General features: G+C 59.2%; 1 long non-coding RNA gene across 1 annotated transcript; it reads left to right on the forward strand.

Annotated features, from left to right (window-relative positions):
* The first annotated feature begins 1877 nt into the window (after positions 1-1877).
* On the forward strand, positions 1878-6206 carry LOC120228988. Its single transcript, XR_005527644.1, has 5 exons — positions 1878-1967; positions 3027-3413; positions 4106-4228; positions 5898-6038; positions 6160-6206. It is a non-coding gene; the product is annotated as an uncharacterized LOC120228988 (long non-coding RNA).
* The last annotated feature ends 261 nt before the right edge of the window (positions 6207-6467 follow it).

Below are 6467 nucleotides of genomic sequence, written 5' to 3' on the forward strand. Positions count from 1 at the left end.
GGTCCACCTGGGTAAGGGCTGCGGTCACCCAGTCATAGCAGAGATCTTCTGGAATGAGACAAACTCCAGGTCACGTCCATCAGCCGTGAGTCAGGGCCACCATCTGCAAGGTGCTGAGGGAGGGTGCCCACGTGGACCTGGCACTGCCTTGCCGCCTAGAGGCAGCTGAGCACGCAGGGGCGTGGCCACACACGACAGGCGCCTCCCCCTGCCCCGCCCTCCCGTCCCTCTCCCAGTTCACACTCACCCCACTTCTGTCCCCAGGGGGCCCTCACAGCAGGGGGTGGGCGGGAGGTGGGCCGGCTGACACAGCCAGCTCTCCATCCGGCCGGCTTTCCCTGGAGGCCGATATTCCGAACTGTCACTCCATGCATGAACACCTGGAGCCCATAAACTTGAAACTGAAGGTGGGAGCCTTACCTTATTCTGGGGAGAGATTTTCAAAGGGGACTTTTACCACCGCCCCCCCCCCCCAATCCCCACCCCTGCCAGATTCCAACGGGGGCCTGTCCCAGGGCCTCTGGACGCCTGCGGTGTAAGGCGGCCGTTCTCCGCCAGGCTCTGCTCGCGAGGCATCTGGCAAGGCCAGGGGACGTTTTCGGCTCTCACAGCAGCACGTGCTGCTGGCATTTAGCGGGCAGGGGGCAGGAGGCCGCTAAAGACGGCACAGGGCACGGTGCAGAGCGCACGCGCACAACAGAGAAGCCCCCTGCCCCTCGCGTCCCGGGCAAGAGACCCCGGGCTCGGAGTCCTCTGTCGGGCGGGAAGCCCCTGCCTCCCCGCTGCCTCGAGGGTTGAGGAAAGCAGCGCAAGTGTAGGCCCGCAGGCCCCGGCCTCGCTCCGTCTTCGCAAAGGACCCTCCTGTCCTAAGGCCTTTTGCTGGCCCAGGACCCCCCTAGCTGGGCCTCGGTGGGCGGGGGGGTGGGGGTGGGGCATACATTTCTGCAGTTTTTTGCATTAGAATTTTCTGCAATGATTTCGGTGTTTCTGCTTTACCCTGCCTGGGGTAGAGGTTCTAGAACAGTCCATCCAGTGCTCACTAGCCCTTTCAACAAAGGGAAAGCAGGCCCTGGAAGGAGCAGCCGGCCCTTCTGCCGTGTGAATTGGGTTGGAACCCGGCACTCTCCGTTTCTGCTCTCACGCCTTGGGTCTCCGTGCCTGCGCCTGCGTCTGTCTCTTTGTGATCCATCCGCCCACCCCCTTCACCTGCCCTTGGGGGGTAGAGAGAGGGGAGGCGGATGGAGGCAATCCTCAGACTCAGCGGGAAGACCGTGGACGGAGAGGAGGACTGGTGTGGGAGGAGCCCTGCGGGGAGGCAGGGGGATGACCAACAAGACCTCTCAGGGCGGGCGTGGAGCTGAGCCCGCGAGCCGACAAGGCCTCCCTGCCACTCACTCCAGCGGGCACCTGCTCTTCCTCCAGCCTCAGCCTCAGCCGCGGGGTCAAGTGTCTTCGCTGCAAACACTGTTCCCAAATAAGGCGCTGCCGCCTCCCCTGAGACGGGGCTGGGGTGCCCGACTCAGGTAGAATAGCCTATGCGACTGCGTTGGCGGAGGGTGGCAGGGTCAGGCCCCCTGGCAGCGTGGGAGCCTGCGGCCCCCTTTCTGAGGGCCTCTTGTTGAGACTGGGGGATCCAAGGGGTTCAAACCAACCCCTCCCCCCACGCCCTTGGGTCTCAGCTTAAGGCACCTGTTCAATGTGGTGCAGGGGTGGGGGGAGAGGATCGAGGGCAGGCAGGGCACCACCACCGTCCAGACCCCAGCAAAGGTGCCAGGCTGGGAGGTCTGTCTGGAAGCCCAGCTGACCCCGGACAAGCCCAGACATGCAGCTGTTCCCGAACAGGAAGCGGAAGCGGCCTCGGTGGGGGAGGGCCAGCGCTGAGGAAGGGCGGGGACCAGACCCCGGGAACAGAGAGGCGGAGCCTCGCGACGGAGGGGCCTCCGGAAAGGGTCTGGACCCCGCTCGAGGTAGCAGCCGCCTCCTGCCACGAGGCTCTTCTCTGAGGAAACGTCTTTGTCTTGAGTTGGCAAGTCCTTGCTGATGGCGTGACACCCGGCCTTTCCCTTTTCTTCTGTGCCCGCCTCCCCCGAGCGCCCCACGCTCCTGCCTTCCCAGGGGTGCTCAGAGGCTGGGGCCACCCCACCTCCGACAGTCTTCTGTGGGGGCCCCGTGCTGGCCAGGGGCATCCTGCCCAAGGAGTGATCCCATCAGGAAAGTTCTGGGCTCTGGCCCCTGAGAAGGGCCGGGCGGCCTGGTCGGTGCTGAACGAAGGTTCCTCCCGAGAAGCCGCATCCGTCTGGCCGTTCGCGCCCGCATCCAGCTTTCCCGCCCTTCTCCGCGGCCACAGGCCTTCCTGCCGTCCTCCCGCCCCCACCGAGCGGGCCTCCCAGGCCCTTCCTTCCTCAGCCGCCTGGGTCCTGGGCGCCCTGCGGCTTGGGGCAGGAGGCTGGGCGAGCACGCGGAGCTCGGAGTGGCGTGTGGGTGATTAGGCGCGGTCTTCCCGACCCCAGTGGGGTGAGGGGCAGAAGCCGCCCATGGGGGCTGTTGGCTGTGGTTTGGGACATTCCTAACCACGTGACAGGGGCCTTGGAGCAGCCCTGAACCCTCTCTCAGGCATCGAACTCCCCAGGCTTGAGGATGGCCAGATGCTGGCGTGAGACGCCCCTCTTCCAGGCCCGTGTGTGTGTGTGTGTGTGTGTGCGCGCGTGCGCGTGCATGGAGGGCACTCCGTTCTAGAGCGCCTGAAGGCCATGGAGGCGCTGCAGCAAGGGACCTGGCTCCCAGCCCCCCAGGCTGGCCTGTCTCCTCCTTGGGGTCCGCGCCCATTCACAGCTTCAAGTCTCACTGCCCCCACCTTGACCTCCGAGAGGATCCAACAGCTTCTTGCGACTAACTTTGGTGGTGGTGGTGTGGCTGTGGGTGGTCCGAGGTACTCCCAACCCCCACCCTTTTGCTCCTGATGTTTAGAATAACGGGGGCGGAAAGGGATCCTAGAACTCATCTTGCCCAACCTTGTCCTTTGACAGAATAGAAGACCGCGGGCCACCTGAAGCTGGTGGCTCCTGGGAGCAGTTTGGAACGGGGGTCCGAGTTCTCTGGCGCAAGGCCCCTCGTCTGGAAGTCCAAGGGCCAACCCCGGCAGCCGTGTGGGCTTGGAGACGGAGGCCAGCCACATGGCCCCCTTCCTCTAACCCTCAGCCCCACTGCCCCTCGTTTCCAGCAGCAGTTATAGAATCCAGGAAATAAATGTGGATTGATGGCCTATAAAGGGCTTGCTTAGAGCTGTGACCTGCCGACTTACGTAACTCGCATTACTGGCCCCGGCTGAAGTTTCTATTGCAGCAGCCCCCGAAGCTGCCTCCGTGACATTTCCTTGAGCCTCATTCAGAGGTGGCCGCAGCAGAAATTCCTCTGTGAGTCCAAAGACCAACCATCGGTGGTGTGGATGCTTTCAACCCCCCGCCCCCCATCTCGAATCCCTTGGGCCAGCGTTCCTCTCACCCGTATGAACCCCTGAACCCCTGCTCACCTCCGCAGTGGGCCCACCCTGCCTTCCCTTCGGGTCCCTAGGCTATAGGCAGCCTCGGTGGGGAGGCTGAGAAAGGGGTGTCCCCTGCCCCTGGTGAGTGAAAGAACAACTCAGGGCTGTTGAGAATCCAGAGGCGGCCTAGGAGAAAGAGCACTGAACTAGGAGCCCAGAGTCCTCTCGTCAGATCTATGCTGTTGGTTTAGCAGCCGCTCTGGGCCTCAGCATGCTTGTTAGCAATGTGAGGCGGTTCCTCTTCTCTGTACAAGGTGACCCCCCCGCACCCCCAATGGCACCCTCCTTGGTCTGGCTGGCCTGCCGGGCCGGGGTGGACAGCTGGGAGAGGACGAGGGAGAGGGATGAGGGGCTGGAAGAGTCTTTCTCTGGGCGCTGACACATGCAAGGCTCGTACCAACGCGATGCCACCTTGTGTTCAGAAGGGAGCAGAGCCCAGCCTCTCTTTGAAGGCACTTTCCAAACAAGTTCATTTCCCATGCCCCCACCCCTTTTCTGTTCTGGGAGGGGGGAGTACTGGGAAGCCAAGGATCCTGTCACCGCCTACTTCTCTTTTCTCCCCAGGGGATGCCAAAGGGGCCCCATGGAGAATCTCCCGGAAGGCTCGCTGGCTCCTAAAGTAGACTCTTCCCAGGTTCAAGGAAGAAAAGACTCAAGGGAAGCACGGGACGCAGAGAACTCCACAATGTCTGTCTTCTTTGTTTTTAATCTTTAAATGTTTGTTTATAGTTGAAAGAGGGAGACGCACACACAGTGCACGAGCGGGGCAGGGGCAGAGAGACCAAGGCAGAATCCGAAGCAGGCTCCGGGCTCCGAGCTGTCAGCACAGAGCCCGGCGTGGGGCTCAAACTCACGGGCCGCGAGATCATGACAGACGCCCAACCGACTGGGCCACCCAGGTGCCCCTGTCCGTCTTCTTAAATAAGACATATTCCTCCTATTCACAGAAGTAATGCCTTGATGCCTCAGAGACAAACCCCAAACCAAGCGGCTGGTTGGTACCAAGCGGTATAGGCTAGAGGGATTCCCTCCACTCGAGATCTGGAGGGGCGCGAGCCTGCTCGGCCATACAACTGAAACTGCATGTGGCACAGAGACTTGACCTTAGAGAATGTCACCGTGGAAGAAGCCTTAGCGCTCATCCAAGCCAAGTCCTGGCTATTAAAGATAAGGAAGCCCGAGGGCCCACGGGAGGAGGTGACTTTTAATGGATCAAAGGGCAGAGAGGGGCTAGAACGAACCATTTTGTACTGTGACTTGGTTTTTGAGATGCTGACTTTGGACTCACATCACATCACTCTGGAGGGGTCTTTGGAAGAAAGGGCTGTCCCAGGGGCCCCCAGAAATATGGCCTCCATGTGCAGCAGGACGGTCTGGTAAACCCACAGTGGGGCAAAGCCCAAGGCTGGGTCTCTAGATCAGCCCGGGCTGCCCGGGGGTCATCTGCCCCTTTTCTGCTCTCCGCCAGCCAGGGTCCTCGAGGAAGGGCAAATGCTTGAGGTGCCACTAAGAAGTGGAGTCTTCCCGTTAAAAACAAGCCAAAACTTCTGGGGCACCTGGGTCAGTTGAGCTTCCATCTCTTGATTTTGACTCAGGTCATGATCCCAGAATTATGGGATTGCGTCTCATGTCAGGCTCTGCGCTGCCAGCACGGAGCCGGCTGGGGATTTTCTCTCTCCTTCTCTCTCAGCCCATCTCTCCCTCTCTTCTGCTTGTGTGCTCTCTAAAATATATTTTTTTTAATTTTTATTTATTTCTAGGAGAGAGAGAGAGAGAGACAGCGTGAGCAGGGGAGGGTCAGAGAGAGAGGGAGATACAGACTCTGAAATAGGCTCCAGGCTCTGAGCTGGCAGTCAGCACAGAGCCCGACGCGGGGCTCGAACCCACGAACCGCGAGATCATGACCTAAGCGAAAGTCGGATGCTTAACCGACTAAGCCACCCAGGCGCCCCTAAAATATATTTTTTTGTTTTTATTTATTTTTTAAAAAATGTTTTTACTTATTTCTGAGAGAGAGAGGCAGCGTGAGCAGGGGAGGGTCAGAGAGGGAGACACAGAATCTGAAGCAGGCTCCGGGCTCCGAGCTGGCTGTCAGCACAGAGCTGAGGGGTGCCTGGGTGGCTTAGTCAGTTAAGCATCCGACTTCGGCTCAGGTCATGATCTCACAGTTCGTGGGTTCGAGCCCCGCGTCGGGCTCTGTGCTGACAGCCAGCTCGGAACCTGGAGCCTGCTTCAGGTTCTGTGTCTCCCTCTCTGACCCTCCCCTGCTCACGCTCTCTCTCTCTTCTCAGAAATAAATAAAACATTAAAAATATATAAATAAGTCAAACTTTTGCTCCTGGTTCCCTATTTACAGCTCCAGGGAAACTCCCCAAGACAGAATGTAACCTGCCTACAAAATAAAAGACCCGTTTCCACAGAAGCAGGACAATGGGCCGCAAAAGGGAGCAGCTGAAAGGTCACTCCGGGACCTGTCACTTGCCCAGGGGGGCCGAAGGTAAGGGTTAAGTAAGCTTGATGAAAAAGGACACGAGGAAAAGAAGCTGAGGCCTCAGTGGGTGAAGGATACAGATGTTGGTCTGTTAGTAGTACCTCACATTATCTCATCTAATCGCCAGCGATGCTGTGAAGGAGGTACATTGTTGCAATACTTGGATGAGGAAATACAAGTTTTTTTTTTAATTTTTTTTATTTTTATTTATTTCTAGGAGAGAGAGAGAGAGACAGCGTGAGCAGGGGAGGGTCAGAGAGAGAGGGAGTCACAGACTGAAACAGGCTCCAGGCTCTGAGCTGGCAGTCAGCACAGAGCCCGACGCGGGGCTCGAACCCACGAACCGTGAGATCATGACCTAAGCGAAAGTCGGACGCTTAACCGACTAAGCCACCCAGGCGCCCCGAGGAAATACAAGTTTTGAAGGCTGCCCCA

Source organism: Hyaena hyaena, unplaced genomic scaffold (assembly GCF_003009895.1).
Source record: "Hyaena hyaena isolate Hyena2069 unplaced genomic scaffold, ASM300989v1 scaffold_29, whole genome shotgun sequence".
NCBI lineage: Eukaryota > Metazoa > Chordata > Mammalia > Carnivora > Hyaenidae > Hyaena > Hyaena hyaena.